This window comes from Mastomys coucha, unplaced genomic scaffold (genome assembly GCF_008632895.1).
Source record: "Mastomys coucha isolate ucsf_1 unplaced genomic scaffold, UCSF_Mcou_1 pScaffold22, whole genome shotgun sequence".
NCBI classification, from domain to species: Eukaryota; Metazoa; Chordata; class Mammalia; order Rodentia; family Muridae; genus Mastomys; species Mastomys coucha.
This window is the reverse complement of record NW_022196905.1, coordinates 89,953,029-89,976,060: the sequence shown is the minus strand read 5'-3', so window position 1 is coordinate 89,976,060 and position 23,032 is coordinate 89,953,029. Positions and strand designations below refer to the sequence as shown.

At 36.2% G+C, this 23,032-nt stretch overlaps 1 long non-coding RNA gene across 4 annotated transcripts in view; it reads right to left on the bottom strand.

Annotated features, from left to right (window-relative positions):
- The window catches only part of LOC116070684, an 83,007-nt gene that overhangs the window by 15,321 nt on the left and 44,654 nt on the right, over positions 1-23,032 (bottom strand). For 3 of the 4 annotated variants that reach the window (XR_004110504.1, XR_004110507.1, XR_004110506.1), the window contains 3 exons: positions 17,210-17,357; positions 14,063-14,243; positions 10,460-10,528 (listed from right to left, as the gene is read on the bottom strand). This is a non-coding gene — a long non-coding RNA (uncharacterized LOC116070684). The remainder of the gene's footprint in view (positions 1-10,459; positions 10,529-14,062; positions 14,244-17,209; positions 17,358-23,032) is intronic. The other variant, XR_004110505.1, reaches the window with a different exon arrangement.

The following is a 23,032-nucleotide window of genomic DNA, read 5'->3' as shown; positions in this document are numbered from 1 at the left end:
TATATATACATATATATATATGTATATATATATGTATGTATATCTACACTTATATATAAAATCAATTCTGCTTAAAATAAGACCCTTGTCTTCTCCTTCTCAACCCTATCTTGCCTGTTCTTCTACAGGCTTCTCTTTTTAATTCTTGTGTAGTGAATCACTAGTACAGAACTTTAGTCTCAGGGTTTGTTTCTCCTGAACCTGAATTATACTACAAACTTTACTTATAGTGTTATCAAGATCATTCTTGAATGGATTTGAAGGGAGCTTCATAAGGCGATTACAGGCCCAACAAGGATACAATAGGAAGTCAAATCATTCCAGCTTATAAATGAGGAAAAGCATCCCTTGGAAAAGGTGAACTTGTTGGGCTAATGCAATTAGAAAGTGACTCTGTTGCAATTCAGATATAGAACAACAAGGTGCCAAGGGTTTATTTGTATCCTCATAATGTTCTTTCTATTAGGCAAAGTAATAGCATATAAGTAAGGGACTGAAGAAGAGAAAAATCCAATCTAGAACTGAGTGTCACTGATACAACGGGAAGTATAAGAAAGCCATGGGAAGACCTTGGGAAAAATGAGAGACTAGAGCAATGGGTGGGATCAACTGGTCAAGATCTCAGGTCTGAAAGGATCAGGCTGATAAGCTCTTGGAGCCAAGAGAGCTGGGAGGCTTCCAGCTGTCTTGGAACACAGCTGTGCCATCGGTGGCATCTGCCCAGAGAACTGGTAAGAATAGGAAAGGAATCCCTTGCAAATGTACTCAGTGTGGAATACACACCAATTTTCACAAGACTTCCCAGGATGAGTTGATTATATACTTACTTAGAGACTTTCTCCTCTACTATTTCATTTTCAATCATGAAACATAGTCAAGGGAAAACCTTACAAAAATTCTCAAATGTAATCATGCTTACATTACTTTACAATAAAATACAGTTGTTTTAACAACTGTGTTTATTATAGTGGTTTATACAATGCTTTGTGATTTCTTTAGCATGAACCCACTTTTAATTTTTTACTTACATGAACATGTGCTTATGCCACACTAAATATTAATAATATTTAGTACATAAGATGCATTATAATTGAGAGATATTAAAATTGGTGAGTCTGTGGCTGGGAGATTTGAAAGCCATCTTCAGCATTTGGACAGCTGTGGGTCCAAAATTTGGAGTTAGGAGCAAGTAAAGAGTATTTTATTGCTAGTATCTAAAACAAATTTTATTGGGAACTTTTATACTTGTAGGTTTGAGTAGTTTTATAGTGAGGAGTTTTCAAACTGTCATAAAATTTTGCCTTGGGGTTATGATTACATTTGTATCTTTCCTAAACTTGTATAAATAAAAAAGACAGTTTTTACTGTGAAAGCTTAAAAGGTTAGAGAGGTATTTGGTCTGTGATGAACCTTTTATAGGTTTGATGTTGTATGAATTGATTTTTAAAATACCAATAAAAAAACAAGTTTAGAGGATTTGACAAAGAAATCACAAGAAACTTGAGGATAAAGTTTCATTCAAATAGATTCACTAAAGAGAGATTAATTGGTTTATTATCTAGTCTAAAATGTCTGCAGTATTAACAGTGCTGTAATTCCACATGGTTGTGATGTACAATTTACAATATTTTATGATGGCTAGGCACAGCTAAGAGGTAAATCTTGTCTTGCCAGGCTTGACAGGTATTTGACTGGAATATTATAGAAGAGACAGAACCCTTGTACCGAAGACCAGGGAGCCCTAGGATTCCATTCCAGCCTACAGTGTAATTTTTTTTAACTCCAAAGATGGAGTCTTTTAAACACTAAGTTATGGAAATCTCCTGATCTCTTTCTCTTTCTCCATCATATATGATCATCTGGCAAAAACTGGTTATATATAAAAGAGGAAGAGTGAGGAGAAAATAAGAAAGAGGAGAAAGGTATTTCATAGTCCAAGTCCCACATCACAAAAGGATTAAAGATGAAACCCTTTCCTCATTTCTCAAACATGGTAGTAGAGTCAGCTTCAAAGCTATTATTCACAGCCTTGTCTTCTTGATAGCATCAACTGCAGAGTTATGTCCCAGTTATACCAGTTTTACAACATATTACTTAGAGTAAAGGTAAGGATTGAAGAATGCTATATTATGACACACATGATTTGGGTCTCAAAGGCTACTCCTGTGTCAGCAGAAAATCAACAAATGTTTTGGCTATCTGTTATGTCAGATTGTTTGGGGCCACTGTAGCAGTAAACAAGGTGGTTTTTTATAAAGCCTGCTTTTCGAAGGAAGTGGATAGCATGGGAGGTGGTAAGTGTATGGAAGACAGTTCTAGACCTTGGTAGCTGCTCTGTAAGAACAGCAGGAGGAAGCAATGTGATGAAGAGCGAGCCTTTTAATTTGAAGACTAAACAGTGAGGGAACTCCATCAAGGCAGCTTTAGAAGTGGTCAGTGGATGATTCTCTAAAGGGTGTCCTGTGAGATCTGAAGGCCCAGGCTTAGCATGACATCTTGCATAAAGTTATTGACATCAGATGAGAAGCAGTAGTTAAAAGATCTATGATGGAAATATCATTGGCAGAGCCACGGGACAGGAAGTGCAGTTAGCTGCACATAAGAAAAACAGTAGAAGGAAGCTATGACCCCGAGGGGCAAACAGAACTCAGTCACATAGACAGAATCCTTTAGTCTACAGGAAAGATGGTAGTTGTTATACTAATCACAATGAGATGGAAGAAAATATACTTGAGTTTCTTTGTTCTCTACAGAGAATCAAGTATTAATTCTTGAGCAGCTGATAGGAATCTGGAGTGATCAATTATCCAGGCCAAGGACAGTCTTTGGAAGTTATGGTTTGAATGTAAGAAGCAGTCACATTAAGGAATATATTTTGGAACAAAGCTGGTAGGATATAGTGATATATTTTCATACTATGAAGAAAGAAAAGGAATCATGAATAATTATATGAATTACAAGTAATGACATTTAGTAAAATGTTTTCTGGTCACTTGCCATCTTGTTATAGCAATATGGCCAACAAAAGCAACTTAAATAGGGTTTATTTTGATAACAGGTAAAGGCAAAGGACAGAATGGCTCTGCTTGAGACAGATTATGTGAACTAACATCATGAAGCAGAAGGAGATGAATACTGGTGCTCGGCTCACCTTCTTTTTAATCATTCTAGAAACTCATCCCACAGCATGGTGCCAACAACTCTTAAGGTAGGCCATTCTACCACAACCAACCCAATATAGATTATCTCTTACAGGTATGCCCAAAGATGTATCTTTTAGGTGATTCTAGGGTCTGTCAAGCTGACAAAGATTATGTCTCATATCAAGAGAAAACAAAGAGTATGAGAAGATGTGATGGGAACCAACAATTCTTTTTTGACATAGTTAAGGCTCAAAACATTTTGACTTTTAAATTAGAAAACATAAATTTAGTTTATGAATGAGATTTGCTAAAGATAGTAAGAAAATGTGAATATAGACATAGTTTGTTGAGATTCCTTGAAAGCCAAGCAAAAGAGTGTGGGATTGGTCATGTAGCCAATTAGAGTTCTATAAAATTTGAAAATATTACATGATTAAATTTGTCTGTCAAACAGTTGCTTCTACTGACATTGTAGATGCTAGAATGGAAAGGCAAGAAAAAAAGGAAAAGAAGTGGACAGATGAGTTAGCAGTTAACGTGTACAGATCTTGAAGAAGATCTGTGTTAGATTCCCAATGACATGTAGGGTAACTCACAACCATCTATAATGCATGGAGATCTGACACTCATCTGGCCTCTTTGGGCCCAGCAATCATAACCCCCACCACCTCCACACACAATCTAAAATCATAACAAACCCCAGAAACCTGTTAGAATGATTCAGTAAATGAAGATATCTGTATGTCAGCGAAGGGAAGAGGGCACTGAAGGATTTCATGGGCTAGTCATAGACCATGAGGACAGGTGTCTGTGACTGGAGGAGGGAGGTGAGGTCTATACACTGGGCTTAGTGACTGGAGAACACTAGGTTTACTGATTATGGCTAATAAAGATAGCTGCCCTAGCCTTAAAAAGAAAAACCATAAAGTAGAAAAAGAAACAAGAAATTTTCTCTAGGGAGTACCAATTTGTTTATAGTATAATGAATTTAAAGGTTTGTGTCTTACTTATTTTGTGTGGTTTTTGTTTTCATATTAATACTTTTCACACATTCCTCTGAGAATAGCATAGTCTAATAAAAATTAGAGAGTTTGTAGATTCAGCATGAAAATGGACGTTCACTGAAGGTCATGCTGTAAGATTTTAGGAAGAAATGAATGTTAGATATATAAGTAGAAATATTTGTGACTATCAGGCTGTGTCTACGTCCTATCTTTGTAAATCAACAATAAGCACCAGAGTTACTTGCAAAATTCAGGCATCAATGGAAAATTACCTGTTTCTGTCTTTCTCCTCCACTCTTATGTTCTCAAGCCCCACCCTCTAACCATGGGATTTCTCTAACTAATCCTCTCCACCCTTTCCTTCACTACTTTCCATTTCCTCCATAAGTATATCAACTCTCAATTGTAATTAAACATTTTATAAGAAACCTTTCTCCTGTCCTATGGTGGTATCTTTAATCCAACCAATTAAGGCCATGGGAAGAAAAAATACCTTAATGTTAACTTTGTGCAGATGGATAGGAAGGTGATAGCAATATGGATTGCTGCAAAGGGAATGTGTTTAAAAAGCACCCAGATTACAATTCTACATGTTTACTTAATGTTTTTAACATGTGATGGTTACTTTTATTGAATGCTTTGCTAGTTTTCTTGTGTGTAAGGCATTTATGCTAATCTTTGGATCTTTTTATTTCTCATACGGATATATATCTCAAAGGACCATAACACTATTAAACGGAGTGATATATGTGGAATGTTATGCAAAGGGCTATATAGATATGAGCTTTTCATCTCCTGTCTAGCTTACTCAATAAATGCTTGTTGAATGAATGATAGTCTCTTTGCAGGACTCCTAGGTCTGCCCCTATAGATCTGTCAGTCTCTATAAAACTGTTTCTTGCAGCATTTGTAGCTGCCAGTATTTCTGTCATTTTAATGCTTGTTTTCATTTTGATTGCACTGTCTTATACAAGTATATAACACTATTATATAAAATAACAATATTAAATTATGTTAATATTCAATCCTCTCCTTAATCTTGATTATTTTCTTCTCTGAAAATAATTTTCTTCAGTTCTCAACTTGGTACAGAAGTGATGAAATACTTAAATACTCCATAAAACTAACTATAAAATCTATAGCAACTGGAAAAGTCTATCATTTAGTGAAATTCACATTCAGCTCTAATCGTCACCCAGTAGACTGAACTTTGTATACCCTCTAATGCTTTTTACGGCTGTAAGATATTCAGAATTGACTTGAAGCCTTGCTGTAAGAACATGAAACATGAAAAAAATCATTTAGAATCTCTTATAGTCATCTCTTTATACTGTGTTCTCAAGTATAGCCTTGTGCCCTGGTCTGAAGCACCCTTTCTTGGCCATAAAAACAAGAAAATTCTATTCCCAACTATACTGATTTCACTAAACTTCTGCCCAAGTTTATTACAAATAAGTGCCAGAGATCAATGATAATGAATGCACAGTAATAGGCAATGCATCAAATGAAGTAAAAGAGATATTATGCATTTTCACTCTTCTTGGACTTACCATAGACATAGCCCAGAAAGGCTTATATATCATGAGGAATATTATGTTCAACAAGTTGCAAAACTTTGCATACACATTTTATGAAGTAATTCTGTTCTTGCAAATTCAAAAAGAGCACTAATTAGCCACCATCTTCTTGCTGTTCCTCGCCAGTTCACTGTAGTTCAGGGCTTTGCTGTGAAAGCACTGCTCTTCTGCACTGAACATTGCATAGTTCGTCCCCTCACACTGTTTAAGTCTCACCTCAAACATCTTGCAAAAAGTCACCTTTTACCACACCACATTTCAGCAGTCTCTCCCTACCTTCTCCTTTGTTGTCAGTTTCCATCTCATTGTTGGTAGAAAATAAACACATTAGTACACATGTGTCATTGCTCCCATTAGAATCGAAGGTCCGTGTAGTCTATGATGGCATTTGCTTGGGACATTATCATAGTCCCAGTTTCACCTAAGTGTCTGGAAATATTGGAGCATTCATAGGTATTTTTGAATTATCAATAAACTCCTGGTCTTTGTCTGATTTGGCTCTTTGTGATTCTGGAAGATGAGTATCAATTAAATATCATGTCTCACTAGCCTCAGACTGTTGTATGTTTGAAGCCACTGGGAATATATTTAAATTTACCAGACATTGGTCCTAATGGAGGCTTTTGGATTTTTCTCATTTAGTTCTTGAAATAATTCTCTAAGTTTACTATTACCTCTGCCTTAATGACAAGGAATTGGTGAAAGTTGACAGCTTAGATCCTTTTATTTTCTTAGGATCGTTCGGTTACTAAGTGGCCAAGCTGGTATTTAATCCTGTTTTTGATAGCTCAAACTCCTCTGCACTCCATCACTAAAGTACATTCTGGTTGATAAGGACAGGGTTAGGGTAATTCTGACTGTAAACACTGTATCTAGTTTCTATTTTACAACAGAACAGTGAAATCTCTCAACCTCTCTTAGCACAAATCATCAATGTTTGTTAAGCATTTCTGATCATAAAGATAGATAATAATTATGCCCTTAGCTAATATTTATAAGTTGCTCTGAGTTTTTGATTTGCCTTTGCCTCACTTTATGGCAATCACTGTAGTTTGTCAGAGGCTTTGCAGAAATCCTGTTTGTCCATTCAGGAGTTCATTATCCAGTTAGTGCTCTAAAATAGCCAGCTTCCAAACCTTCCCAAGAAACCCAAAGGATCAAGTGCAGGGCAATGGCTACCTAATGGAAAGTCCATTTCAACAATTAGATGTGCACTTATAAGAACATACCATTTGTTATCACATTCAGTAATGCATTTCTGTGAAAGTTTTAAACAAGCAAATGTTGGCACTGGGATGGTATTTTAAGTCTCTTGATATAAATTTATTCATTCAACAAATGTGTGTTGAGTATACTAATTGCTAGATGCCAGACTTCTATTTCTGGGCATTGAGGATTTATCAATGAGCACAAAGATATGCCTTAGTAGAACTTACATCCCAGATGGGTGGAGGGGAAGAAGAGCTGGTAATCTATAAATGTAACAGATAGTAAATTAAATAGACTGTTAAAAATGTTCAACTGTGGGACAAGATAAAAGGGATTAGAGGGGCCAACGGAAGTGCATTACAACCACGGTGTAGTAAATGGATGCTCATAGGAAGCGGCATTGGAGAGGTGATGCTGGACAGAACCTGCAGATATCTCTGTAGATATCTGAAGAAATGGTTTGGAACTAAACCAAAAGCAGCTCTATGCCCTGACAGTGGAATCAGGACTTTTGTTCCTGGCAAGACAGAAGTTCAGTGTATCTATTTCTCCAAAGTGGTGAGCAATGAAGTTAAGTTGACAAACAGTGATTCCTTTGATGCGAAAAGACCCAACTTGCTTTTATTTTGCTGGGATCGAACATATTAGCCAGGAATAACTTTGGTCAGGAAAGGTTTATTTAGCTTAGACTTCCACATCACAATCCATCATTGGTTGAGGAAAGTCAACAGGAACTCATGCAGGAACCTTGAGGCAAGAACTGAAGCAAAGACCATGGAAGAACTCAGTCTTCTGACTGACTTGCTATCCTTGCTTTGCTCAATTGCCTTTTTTCACACAGCCTTGGCATATTCACCGAGGTAAGGCACTGCCCAGTCTGGGCTGAATTGTTAATTTTTTAAATTAACAATTTAAAAAATGCCTCTCTGGCATGTTCACAAGACAATATGATAGAGGTAATCCATTAACTGAGTGTTCCTCTTCTTAAGCCTATCTTGGTTTGTGTTAAGTCAACAAAAACTAACTAGTACCAACTGTGAGAAACAAGTGTGAAGTGAGTAGAACTGTTTGTTGGTTTTAAAGTATAGTAACTATGCATGCAATTATATATCACATAGGCAAAGGCTGTTTTGGGCATGGATCACTTCTCAATTTACATTAAGAAAATCTGGGTTAATAACCACTCCTCAGAGAGTGCATACCATGTGTGTTCTGTTGTGATTGGGTTACCTCACACAGGATGATATTCTCCAGATCCATCCATTTCCCTAAGAATTTCATAAATTCTCTGTTTTTAATAGATGAGTAGTACTCCATTGTGTAGATGTACCACAATTTCTGGATATTCCACTGTTGAGGGAGATCTGGGATGTTTCCAGTTTCTGGCTATTATAAACAAGGCTGCTATGAACATTGTGGAGCATGTGTCCTTATTACATGTTGGAACATCTTTTGGGTATATGTCCAGGAGTGGTATAGCTGGGTCCTCCAGTAGGACTATGTCCAATTTCTGGAAGAACCTCCAAACTGATTTCCAGAGTGGTTGTACCAGCTTGCATTCCCACCAGCAATGCAGTAATGTTCCTCTTTCTCCTCAATCTCTCCAGCATCTGCTGTCACCTGAATTTTTTATCCTGGCCAATCTGACTGGTGTGAGATGGAATCTCAGGGTTGTTTTGATTTGCATTTCCCTGATGACTAAGGATGTTGAACATTTCTTTAGGTGCTTCTCAGCCATTTGGTGTTCATCAATTGAGAATTCTTTGTTTAGCTCTGTACCCCATTTTTAATAGGGTTATTTGGTTCTCTGGAGTCTAACTTCTTGAGTTCCTTGTATACATTGGATATTAGCCCTCTATCCAATATATCATCTTGAGTGAGGTAATCCAATCACAAAAGAACACACAAGGTATGCGCTCTCTGATGAGTAGTTATTAACCCAGAAGTTCGGAATACAGGAAGACAACCCACAAACCACAAGAAACTCAAGAAGAAGGAAGACTAAAATGTGGATATTTCATCCCTTCTTAAAAGGGGGAACAAAATATCCAGGGAAGGAGTTGCAGAAACTAACTATGGAGCAGAGACTGAAGGAAGGACAAGCCAGCCTGATATAGCTATCTTCTGAGAGGCTCTGACAGGACCTGACTAACAGAGATGTAGAGGCTCACAGCCATCCATTGAACTGAGTACAGGGTCCCCAATGAAGGAGTTAGAGAAATAAACAAAGGAGCTAAAGGGTTTGCAGCTCCATAGGAAGAACAACTATATGAACTAACTAGTACCCTCAGAGCTCCCAGGGACTCAACCACCAACCAAGGACAATACATGGTGGGACTGATTGTTCTGGCAGCATGTGTATAGTAGAGGATTGCAAAGTCAATCATCAATGGGCAAAGAGGCCCTTGGCCCTGTGAAGGTTGTGTGCCCCAGTGTAGGGGAATGCCAGGGCCAATAAGTGGGAGAGGGTGGGGTGGCAAGCATGGAGAGGGAGGAGGCAACAAGGGTTTGTTCTTGTTGTTTTTGTTTGTTTGTTTGTTTGTTTGTTTTTTGGAGGGAAAACTGGGAAAGGAGAAATCATATGCCATGTAAATAAAGAAAATATTTAATAAAAAAAAAGAAAGAAAATCTGGTTTGTGTTCTTATGTTAGCATAAGAATTTCAATGTCATTTAAAAAGTTGGATATCCATAACCAGTAGAAGAAAAAAGATGGAGCCTGATTTTATGTTGCACTCCAAAATTAATTCAAAGTGGGCCAATTGCTTAAACATAAGGTCTGAAACTATAAAGATTCTAGAAGAAAATTCTCTGACATTGACCTTGGATATATTGATACCACAGCACAGGTGAACACAGGTGAATGTAAGAACAGAGACTCCATTAACATGTGTATTCACAGTGAAGAAAACAGCAAAAACGAAACGGCAGCACACTTATTAGGAAGAAAATACAAGCAGTATTTATATCTGATTAAAGATTAATAGAACATATGTTTTACATAACTCAGTGATAAGAACCCGTTCTTCAAATGGGCAAAAGACCCAAGGAGACATATCTATTTCTAATGAGAGTTCAATTTATAAAGTGGTCAATATTAGCATCACTAATAGTATAAAATAGAAATCAACATCACAATAAGAAATTCTCTGATGTCTTTGTGGATACCTCTCCTCTCTCTCTCTCTCTCTCTCTCTCTCTCTCTCTCTCTCTCTCTCTCTCTCTCTCACACACACACACACACACACACACACACACACAAACTGACACACAACACACAGGCACATACACTGGAGCAAGTGTGCATGCGCTTTCACATGCATGCGCAAACACACATCCATGCACAGGCACACAAATAACAAGTGCTGGGTAGTTTAGAGGAAACAGGATCCTTTCATTACCATCTATCGGAAATGTTTTTGGTGTTTCAGTAGTGAATAACAACATGGAATTTCTTTGAAAACATAAAAATCAAAATACCCTAGGACACAGTTCTTCTGCTGGATAGCTCCAAAGTGAACCTCTCACCTCGCTGAGGGACTGTGCTCCAGATTCTTCATCGAGTTATTTGCAATGACAAAAATATGAGGGAAAAACCTAAATACAAATCAAAAGATGAATGAATCAAGAAACATTAATTATGTGATGATAAATTTTTGATTCTCTTAGATGACAATAAAACCAGAAATGAATTAAGAAGTTAAATGCCAAGTGTGTATTTGTTAGAATCTAGCAAACTTTTAATATAAGAGGTTTGAAAACTCCTGTCAGCAAAATCTGAGCTTGAGTTCCTTAGCCCCCACAAACATTGGTGATAGTATTTTCAAGTAGATATTTTGGTGCTGATAAAGTGGTATTATATTGTGGCCTTAATTTGTATTTCACTAGCTAATGATACTGAAATTCTTTTTATTAGTTTATTGGTACTTTGTACAATTTCTTTTTTGAAGTATTTCCTTGAGTCTTCTGTTCATGTTTAAATCAAGTAGTCAGTTTTCTTATTATTTTGAAGGCATTTATGAACCTAATACAAATTCTCTTTGCAGATATATTAGTCAATATTTTGTGTATTCTATGTTCATTTTCATATTCTTGATGGTATGTTTCTAAAAGAAGAACTTATTCACTTTGATGAAGTCCAACTTATTGTATTTCTCTTTGTCTTTTATTTTATTTCCCTCTCTCTTTCCTTTTTTCTTTCTTTCTTTTTTGGTAAATGCAAGAAATATTTGCTAAAAACAAAAAGCAGGATTCTCTTCATATTTATTTATAGTTGTTTAGTCCTTTGTTAAAATTTACATTCAAGCTCTATTATGAATTGTTCCTTTAGTTTGATGTAGGGCCAAGATCAAAACTCCTTTTGTTCTCTACACGGCTCTATTCCCAGTACTACTCACTTGGACAGGCTTCCTTTACAGTGTTGAATTGCATTGGTGCTTCTGTAAGAGTGCACTTTGTGCACATGTGGGATTGTAACTGGCCTCTCCTTTGTTCTCTACGTTTCTATTGTTGTACTGGCAGCTTGACATATTTCTATTTGTTTGCTTTGATTTGCTCTGTTTTGCTTTTTGAGACACTGTCCTGTTCTACAGCCCAGGCTAGTTTGTACCTTTTGAAGCAGTCCACTCTGGCCTCGAACTCATAGCGACCTTGTGTCCTCAGAAGGCCCTGTGCTGGGATTATAGGTATGAGTCACTGTCCCTGTTTAGTATCTGTTTCAAATTCTAACTTTTGAAGTTAGAAACTGAAATTTTAATTTTATTCTTGTCTAAGATTATTTTGTTAGACAAGTCTCTTTTCATTGGCATATATATTTTAGATCAATTGGAGCATGATAGAATTTTGATCTGGATTACATAGAATTTATGGATCAACATGGAGAAAATAGGCACCTCAAATTTCATAAAAGTCTATTCATATTTTAAATGCATAACTGTAGTTTTTGTCTTTAATTCCTCCAAGCAACGTCCTATAGTTTTTTGAATAATCATTGAATAAATGATAAATCCATCCTCAAGTACTTCTATGTATGTAACTATTTGATATTCTGTTTGATTAACTCCAGCTACTTTGGTCAAATCTTTATGAACACACTGATTATTTAAAAATATTGGTTGAAGAATCTATCATTCTATTATATTCAGTTTAAAATCCTGGTATATTTCATTTTAAAGACTCCTTAGAAAATTTAATGTTGGTGATAATGTTGTGTATGCATAAAGCTTCTCATTTCCCAGTGTTTATGTTTTGCATCTTTATTTCTTTTTCACATTGTCTAGAATAAGGACTTTGTTGAGAGTGAGTGACTTGAGTTTCCTTTATTTTCCAGGTCTCCTCACCTTGCATATGACATTAGCTTTAAAATTTTTAAATTGTGCTAGTAACATGACATGCAATTTTTCTAACATCCTAACAAATAATATTATGAAAAAATACTGATTTTTTCATAGTCTCCTAATTTGTTGAAAGAATTATGTAGTATATGATGTTTTTTATTCTGTCAACACAAATTAAATTGCTGGATGGTTCTATTTTCACATTTCATTGCATACCCTATTTTTATTAGGATTAGAATTGTTTCTACAATGGCAATGTTAAGACAAATTCTATTTGCTCAAGGTATATGTCTATAATGATCACTTCAATGCTGATATTTTAAACACCATGTTTATGAAGATAAGCCCCTCTCTCTAGGGAGCACTCCCCACTAATCTGTGAGTGAAGATAAAATATTTATCTTAAAAGCACAATAAATATAATATAATCTTATAATAAAAGCCGTTTAACTTTTAATTTAAAAAAATATAACCTTCATATTCTTCCTGAGATTTCCTTCATAGAAACAGGCCAACATGTATTTTTTTGAAATTTTCCTTATCTATGATAGCAATATATAGAGATTCCATATTGGTACTACGGTTGTTATTTGTGTTGTTAATTTGAATTTCCTCTTTTGCCTTCATTAGTTTTGTTAGAATAATCTCTTTTACTCACCATCTCTAATAAACTACTGTTAGGCTCAGGCAAGTCTTCATTGTTGCCCTGATTTCAACTCACCTGCTTTTTCTACTATTACCATTCTTTTCTAATTCCCACTAACATTTGACTATTTCCCTGCTTCCTAAGTTTGGAAGGTAGAACATTTTCTAGTTGATTTCATAGTGTACGTTTCCCACATAGCTGTAGATTTAAGGACACATATTTATTAGGCACAGGGTGAGATTCCAGTGCATCCATGTGCTACCTCCTGACATGAGCATGGTAACTGGTATGACCATTACCTCAGACATCATTTGTTAGTATTGGGAGAACTCAAAATCCTCAATACTTGCTATTTTGAAATCCTTAATTATGGAAGCCACTTATAATTATTGTTTTGTGCTGTAGGAGTCCTGCCAATCATCTGTTCTAGCCCCACCCTCCCCTGCACCCTTCCTAGGTTTTGGTAAGTGTACTGTACTGTCAATTTTGAGCTTAGCGTTTACAAAGCTTCTTCACATAAGAGAAAGTATGAAGTGCTGATCATTTTGAACTTAACTTATTTCTCTTACCATAATGCCATCTGTTTCTATTCATATTATTGCAAACAATGGAACTTCTCATAGTTTTTTTTCCCTGAAAATTGTCCTACTGTGTACACAAACCACATTTTTAATTCTTTTAGCCCATTAATCTGTCAATGGAAATGATGTCTAACTCTATGCTTTACCTTCTGTGAACAATGCTGTCATGAAGCGTACAAGTGCTTCCTTGACAAACTGCCTTCATTTGCTTGGGATATAAGCCAACTTGTGGTACGGCATGGGTTTGTTGTGGTTGTTTCTGTTAAATACAGACATTTTCTAAAATGGTTGTACAAATTTACATTCTCACCAGCAGTGATTGCATAAAGGTTCCTCTTTCTCTGCATTCTCATTAGGATATTTTGTCTTTCTGATAAGTCATTAAATCTTATTAGAATAAATGAGATGATATCTTGTTTGTTTGTCTGTTTGTTTTTAATTTTCTTCTTATTTATGTTGAACATTTTCTCATATATTTTGCACCTTTTTTCATTTTTTAAAAATATTAGATTATTTGGATTTTATTGATGTTGAGTCATTTCAGTTATTTGTCTAGACTATTACTTACATATCAGATGAACAAGATGGCAATGTTTTCTTTTTCATTTTCTCTCTTTTGTAGGATGTGTCTTCACTCCGTTGTTTCCTTTGATGTGTAGAAAGTTGTCTGATGTCATGCCATTTGTCTGGTTCTACTTATGTGACCTCTGGGGAATGATGTCCTGTAATATTTACTTTGCATTTTCTTCCTGAAAATTCATAGTTAGGAGACTTACATTAAAGTCTGGTTTATTTCAACATGTGAGTATCCAGCTTTCCTAACACCATTTACTGAAGGCTACTCCCAGGGTATGTACTTTGCTAATCTATTAATTAACATTCATATCAAGTCATCCTTTAATCGCTGGAAAAAAATTCCATTTGCTTATTATGTATAATATTTTATATGAAATTGAATTGTCATTGATAAATTTGTTGAGAATTCTTGCCTTGGTATTTATCAGAGATTTTAGATTACACTGTTTCTTTTTTGGTGGTGTCTTATCTTGTTCTAGTGTCATAGTAATATTGGCCTGCAAGAGAAAATTTGGAAGGGTTCACTCCCTTTCAATGTTTTAAAAAGGTTTGAGAGTAATTGGTATTAGTTTTGCTTTAAATTTTATGTAAAATTCAACATGGCAAATACTGGTCTTGGGCTTCTCTCTGTTGTAAAAATGTTTATTGGTCGCAGGCTTGTTACTTCCTATGGTCTGTTGAATTTTTCTAAGTCCTCACTATTCTAAATTTTCCACGTTTTTTTCTTTTTACATACAGTTGTTTTCAATAATAATGAACTCTAAGCCCTTCCACCATGGTATTATTTACAATGGCTCTTTCTAATTTGAGATTTTGTTTGATTGGATCTTGATAAATTTGTCTCTTTTTCTTGGTGAGTATAGCTAAAAGTTTTTATTTATTTATTTATTTATTTATTTTCATTTTCTTATTGACACAGAGTTTCATGTATTCCAACCAGGCCTCAAATATGCCATGTACCTAGAATGACTTGGAATTTCTGAGGCATTTCTCACCACATGTTGTGCTATGGTGTTTTAATATATATATACACAACACACACACACACACAAGCACACACATATATGTATGTATGTAGTCATTTTTTTTGTTTGTTTATGAAATGTGAGTCTTGAACCTTTGGCTCTAGGTATCCAATCAAGTGAGATTCATCTCTAGTCTCAGATATCTAAACTTTAATTACAACAGATGTTCAAATATTGACTTAATTTTATTTTTATTATGGACACATTTCATAATAATAAAATGGAATGTAGATCAATAGCACTCAATATGTTTTAATGCTACAACAGAAGTCAAACTACATGAAGTAGAATCTAAAAGGAAAATGGAGATAGTCAAATCTGCTAGTATAAATGTAAAGGTTCTGACACTTCTTTTAGTAAGATAAACAAAATAATCAACAAGATATAGAATATCTGGTTGACAGTATCAACCAAAGCTATCTCATTAGTTTTATAAAAGCAAAGTACAAAGAATTAAAAAGAAGATATTTTCAACTGCCTCAGAAATCCTTAGAAAGTAAGTAGGTCATGCTTGAGGCCATAAAGTCAGTCTCTGTACATTTCCATCCTATATTAATGTCAACAAAATAGACTAGAAATGAATAGCAGATGTGAATATCATGAAAAATCAGTTAACCCTTGGAAATCGAATAGCACGCATGCCAAGTAGCATGTGAGTTGAAGCACATACTGTAAGAAATGTTTCAATATTTTGAAATGAGGGATGATAAATAAATCACATCCTTCCGCCACTTGGAAGTTCGGTGGACTGAACCTGAGCTGGTAAGGGCTTGTGTTCTGTTCAAGTCCACATTAACAGGTATGTGCCCTAGAAGCAAAGCTAATATGCATATACAGCCATGCCCTATCATCTTTTGCTATCAAAATCCTTGTGCTGTGAAAATTGTGTGTTTTCACACAAACTGTGAGTTGAGAGATGGTAGAAACACTAAAACTAATGTAGGAACTTGAGACGTGCCCACAGTGGCATCTGCTTCTAAAGAAAAAATATAATAAAAGCAGACCCCAAGGAAATGAAACTGGATGAATTGCCTGACAAAGAATTCAAAACAATTACTGTAAGGAGACTCAATGAGATAGATATTAATACAGACAGATAAATGAGATTAGGAACATACTTAATGGTAAGAATGAGACATTCATCAAACAGATGGTGAAAGAATGAATGAGAACTCTTGGAAGCTAAAAAAATGTCAGCAAATAAGACAAATTTAAGCTGAGAATGCTTTTTATTACTTAATTTTTATCACAGCGTCCTCCCTCCTCTCATTTCACTCACACCCTCCCATTTCCCTCTCCTCTTCTCAGAGATGGGTGAGCTCCCCTTGGCGACCACCCTGCCCTGGGACATCACCTTGCAGCAGGACTAAGTGCATCCTCTCCCACTGAGGCCCAACCAGGCAGCCCAGGTAGGGGAAGGGGATCAAATGGCAAGCCACAGAGTCAGAGACAACGCCCACTCCACTTGTTAGGGGACCCACATGAAGACCTAGCTGTACATCTGCTACAAATGTGCAGGGGGCCTAGGTCCAGCCCCTGCATGCTCTTTGGTTGATAGTTCAGTCTCTGTGAGCCCCCATGGGCCCAGGTTAGTTGACTCTGTAGGTTTTCTTGTAGTTTCCCTTAAAACAGAGAGTGTTAATGGCAGAATCTGCAGAGGGGAGAAATTCCAACCTTGAATACAAGTCATTTTGCACAAGTAGGATGATTTTATTTCATTATTACATGAAGGGACAAGAAGATTGAAATTCTTTTTTTTTTAAATTAATCATTCCATTTGTTTATATCTTAAATGATTTCCCACTTCCAACTTAGCCCTCCACCAACCCCCTGTCCCACATCTGCCCTCCCCCATCCCCTTTGCCTGTATGAGGGTGCTCCCCCACACAACTTCTCCCTCCCACACACAGTGCTCCAGCATCCCCCTATGCTGGAGCATCAAACCTCCCCAGGACCAAGGGCCTCCCCTTCAGACAAGGCCATCTTCTGCTACATATGTATCTGGAGCCATGGAACCCTCCAGGTACACTCCTTGGTTGGTGGTCTAGTCCCTGGGAGCATTGGGTGGTTGCAACCCCCCTCTGCTCCTCCAGTCCTTCCGCCAGCTCCCTTACCAGGTTCCCTGACCTCAGTCTGATGGTTGGCTCCATGCATCCACATCTGCATTGGTCAGTTGCTGGCCAGACCACCCAAGGTTCTCGTCAGCAAGTGCCTCTTGACCACGGCAACAGTGTAGGGTTTGGCGTCTTCAGACATGATGAACTGGAGATGTGAGAGAGGTGCAGAGCGTCAGGAAATCGAACAAAAATACGTAGGAGGAGGGAGTAAGGAATTGGGGATAGCCACTGGAAGGTCCCAAACACCAGGGAAACAAGAGGCTCCCAGGACCCAATGGGAATGACTTTAGCTGAAATGTGCAGAGAAGGGGGAGATAGAACCTGTAGAGACCACCCCCAGTGGATAGGCATGGCCCCCGGTCAAGGGGTGGGGCCACACACCCATTTCAAAGTTTTTAACCCAGAAATCTTCCTGTCCAAAGGAAGAACAGGGACAAAATTGGAACAGAGACTGAAGGAAGAGCCACCTGGGGACTGCCCATCATGTCTGAAATTATTCTTCTAAGTTTCACTTTTACTTAATTTGGCTAATATGGAATGTGGTGGGATTATGTTCCTGAGATTTTCATTACAAATCAAATTATGGATTACTGAAAACAGGTCACCACTCCAATACTGTCATTTTTTGTCAGATTGTACATTACATATTTTGTTTTGGTTTTGTTGTTTTGCTATATTATTTTATGACCATGCTTTATTAGTAATCTTCTTTTGATAGTCTTAAAATTAGTATTTTTTCCAAATCCAGGAATCCTTGACCTGTCATTTATAAAATTATTAAATTCAGATTAATTTAATGTATTAATTAAATTAAAAATTATTAAATTTAGATTAATTAATAAAATGTGACTTTCATTTTACTCCTGCTACCCTATAAAAATTATGTTATATATATAAACTTCTTCAACTTTACTAACAATGCTAAGTTGTTTCTAGGAATCAGGAGAAAATATAATTCTGTTTTCTTCCTAATGGTTATTTTTAAAACTTTAAATAAAAATGTTAAACATTTTGTTTCTTACACTATCACTCTTAGGAATCTGGTAGTGTCTGTTGAATAACTACTGTAAGCTCAACTACGGTTGTATTCATCTGGTCCCTGGCCTTCTTAATTCTGTCTCAAATTTGTTAATTTACTGCACCTGTTTTCCCAAACATTGCAGCAGATGTACCTTTGTAATTTAATACCCAGTTGATTTAGGGGTAAACTGAGACTCTTGTTTAAATAACCTTCAATGATTTTTGGTAGTTTTCACCACATACCTCACAAATGTCTAGTTTACACACCCAAGATGAATTAAGGACTTGTTCTGCTTTAGAAAGTGGGACAGGAATGGAGCCCTCAGCAGTTATTGAAACTAACTACGTGAGAAAAAAAAGTTGCTTCATTTTCTTATAGTTTCAGTAAAACTTCACTTAATTCTTTCGATTTTGTGCTCTCATTTGGAAGTTAGTGCTCCCTGTGGGCACCCCAGTCTGATTATTTCATTGGTGTTTGCAAGCATGCATGCTTGATGCATTACATCCCTGCCCTGTTTGATTCTCATGCTTCACAAGTAGTCTGCATCCGAGTGAAGAGTCCCCTGCTCTGCCTCCTTCATTCACCCTCCTGTTTTTCTTTTGGACATTTGGATTTGTGCTCCTTCAATGGTCTGTGAGTCTGCAAGGCCAGGGGAAGTAGCAAGACGTTGCAACTCACTCAAAATTGAAAACTTAATGTCATCCCCTTGCACTTTCTGTTGCCACACAATCCATTCTGTTGAATCACAGACAATTTTCAAGAAGTTTTATTTCTTCAAATGTGTCCTGGGGATGAATTTCTGAAGGCTTATCTAGATTTCTGTTTACAGTTCTTCTTTTCATTCCCATATCATTACCAACACCTTTCCAGCATTTTGTGTGTGAGAGAAGGGGTTTGTTGCTGCCCTGCCAAAAAATACCCTTGAAATACAGTTTTTAAAATGAGGATAACAGTGAGGTTCTAACAGAGGAGCCCAGACCTGAGAAACCATATCTGGTATTCTGTTTCTTCTTGCAAAATTTAATCAAGAGACTGTTATTCAATTTATTTTTTTCCAAAATTTTAACACACTTCATTTCTTTATAAAATACTAGTAGTGTTTTGGTTTTTTTGTTTTTTTGTTTTTGTTTTTGTTTTGTTTTGTTTTTTGAAATGTGTTTAGGGAATACTTGCCTACAGTGTTGAGATTTATGTTTAATAAGGATGAAAGAGGAAACAGAGGACATCTTTTATTCTATACTCTATTTTATACCAACTGGCATACATGCAGGGTTATGCTCATATAGAAAGCATGCCAGTTAGTGAGTATGAAGCAATATATATAAGCTACGATGTTTGATGAATTACATGCTTGAATAATATGTTTGTTTTCTTTCAACTGACTGTAAAATGAATAAAAAAAATTCAGCTTAAATTAATTTTCCCCTTAGAATTATTTAGATACTGCCTCCTTTGTCTGTTTTGAGAAGTCTGGCTTAGTTCTTTATCCAAGTTGACTAATATTTGTGTATGTGCATATGTTTGTGTGTATATGCACTTGTGTTATGTGTGTGTACATGTGTTGTATATGTTGAGTGTGTGTTTTGTGTGCATGAGTTGTATATGTTCATATATTATGTGTCTACATATGTTGGGTATGTACATTTATATGTATGGTATGTTCATAGGTGTTATTTGTGAATGTGTGTATGAATTTGTTACGTATACATGCATGTGTTTTGTTTGCATGTGTTATTTATGTATGTGTTTTATATGTATACATATGTTGTGTGTGTATGTGCTTTGTATGTGTATATGTGTTGTATATGCATATATTTTATGTACATGTATATGTATATATATTGTGTGCATGTGTTGTTTGTATATGCGTTGTATGTATGCATGTATTGTGTGTATGTCATGTGTATATGTGGATGTGTTGTGTATGTGTACATGTAGTATATGAAGGCATGTGGTATGTGTACATGTTTATCTGTTATGTGTGTACATGTATTACATGTGTGTGTGCTATAGGACACTATGCCCTGAACATATAACCATAATCTTCCTGAGAATAGCTGTGGCTTTTGCAATAAGTCTCTAGAGCTTGTTGACTCTTGACATTCCTTTATAGAAAGAGTCAAGAGGGTCACTGGACCTTTACCTGACATTTTAGCTAATCCTGTCTTTACGTCCTCACCATTTGCATTTCTTCCACGGTTGCTTCGTGGTCTGGAGGTCTTGAAGTGCCAGCACATAAGAAGACTGTAAAGTTACCAATGTGTGAGAGATGCGGACTCCATTTTGTCCCTATGTGGAAGCTGTCATCCACACAGGAGTGAGGCTTCCTCTTGGTAAGACTACTTGGGGACACCCTTAGTGCTGCAAGCAACCCTTCACCCATCGTCTGCAGTAAACTCCAATAAGCTCTTCTATTTGCCCAAGTTTTTCTTTGTTGTAATGGCACTTTGTTATTGGATCAAATGATAGAAATTTGCTACTGTCTACCTAGGAATGGAGTTCCTGCCTTCTTTTCTTGGAATGAAACCCAGGGCATGTGTTAAGCAAACCCTCTGCCATCGAGTTATTCAGAATCTCCATGTCTTAAAATGTTAGTTTTGAGACATAGTCTTACCAAGTTAGCAAGGCTGACCTCAACTTAGAATTTTCCTACCTCGTTTTCTTACACAGATGAGATAACAAGCATGTCACCAAACTTAGCATACATGTATCCTTATCTTAAAAAGTCTCAGTAAATGCTTCGAGTCTGCTTGGCCTTATTCAGACTGATAGCTGAGTGGAAAGTTGATTGATAGGCTAGAAATTGCACAAGAATAATTTCAGAAAGAACAAATTGATGCTGCTGAAATAAAAGTTCTAAAACTGAATATTCTTGCCTTTGCAACTGAAACCTGTTAGTGAACTTGATGTTCTTGCAAAATCGTTTTTTGAAAAATAATCTTTACAGAATTTACAACAGTAATACTAAAAACTCTGCCACACTGTGTAGCAATATCAAAGCATGATCTGGATGTCCTCAGAAGAGAGTCTTCTTAGCTTCCATAGGTAAAATTCTACATTGTCCAATAAGAGGAGAAAGTTAAAGAAATTCTGTGGAAGAAAAATTTTATTTCCCCCAAAGAACTCATCAGCTTGCCTCTGGGTTTTTCACATAGGTTATTTAGGTGAACATTAAAAGTGTGAATAGAAATATTTTGTAACCATGATACTACAGATTGGCATTTTCAGAAGATGAGAGATAATGCCAAGTGTATGTAATCAAGTTTCATAATTTACAACCTATTCAAACTGTGGGCAAGGAACCACTGCCATTGTGCTGAACATTTTTGGGAAGTTAGCACCATCTCAGAACCAATTACTAAAACCTCTTGTACACATTAAAGCTATAAAGATTAAAAATATAGCACACTTGTTATTAAAAATGGATGACTTCATGTAATATGCATTATATACAAAAAAACAACGTCCTGCTACTTGGGTTTATCACCACCCTACGGAAAATCCAGAAGCCCAGAGTCCCACATCAAAGCTTGTTTTGGCAAAGCCCAAGAATGACTTCCTCATGCAAAATAAACACAGATGTTCCACACTCAGGCAACTGGCGAGGACGAGATGGTACATGGGGGATACTCAGCTCCGTAAATGAGGATCCCTCATAGCTCACATCCTCTTTTGTGGAGGCTGCAGATAATTGCTTTAAAAATACTGAATTGGGGGCTGAGAAATCTCTCAGCCAGTACAGGTGATACCTCAAAGCCTTGTGTTGGATCACATGGTAGAAGGGAAGAATTGACTCATCTGGCCTCTGATTGGATGTATATACAGACATGCCCATGAACATGCTAAATAAATGCAAAAGAAATTAAAAGTGAGTCTGCTGACTTAAAATATGTGAGCTTTGATTATGGAGCTGTAAATACATTGAACAAGTTCTTCTGTGTGTCTGCAGAAATGATATCTTCTTAGAACATCAACATGGCTGTTTTTGAGCTGTCAGGAAAAATCACATTTCATATGTATCTAAAGCTGCACCTTTCTTGTGCAGCTTTATTGACTTCTATCTATGAGATATAATATTAATGATTATATTAATTATAAGAAGGTCTGAAAAAGGGAAGTCTTTAACCTCTTCCATTAGCTGACAGTTAAGGACAGGCGTTCCAAATGATCAGATAACTATAATTATCTTTCCTTGTTCCTTTCAATCTCAGCTAATTGCAATAGAATATCTTGGCTAAGTAAACAGTCCTGAGACTCGCATGTACCCACCATGCTAGAAAAAAGTTTCAAGTGATAACACATACCTGAGATTTTTGACATGTATTTTATAACTGCACTAGTATTAGAATGTTTCTGTTTAAAATGTCTATTCCAGATGAACATTCCGCCCTCATACTACCATGACAAATAGGTAGAAGTAAAAACAGAAGAGAGTCTAGGTATTGCTATGGCTTTGAAACTGAGCAAAGTTTTGGAAGTTCCTGTCTTAAAATAATTTAAGTCTGAAGAACATCTAAATTATATGAAAAGAAAGAAATTTTTAAAGACCAATAAATGATTCCTACATTCTTCAAATAATCTATCTTCATTTCAGTAGGAAATGAGTTATGGCAATTATATGCTAATTAGTAGAAAAATATCTTCAGTTGCTAAGTTCTTTTTTTTGTTCTCAATTGAACTTTATTGACAATTATAGAAATGTTAAAACAAATATTTTCTTTCTTTTCTCCCTTTTTTTTTCTTTTAGATATTTTCTTTATCTACATGTAAATTTCTCCATTCCCAGTTTCCCCTCCAAA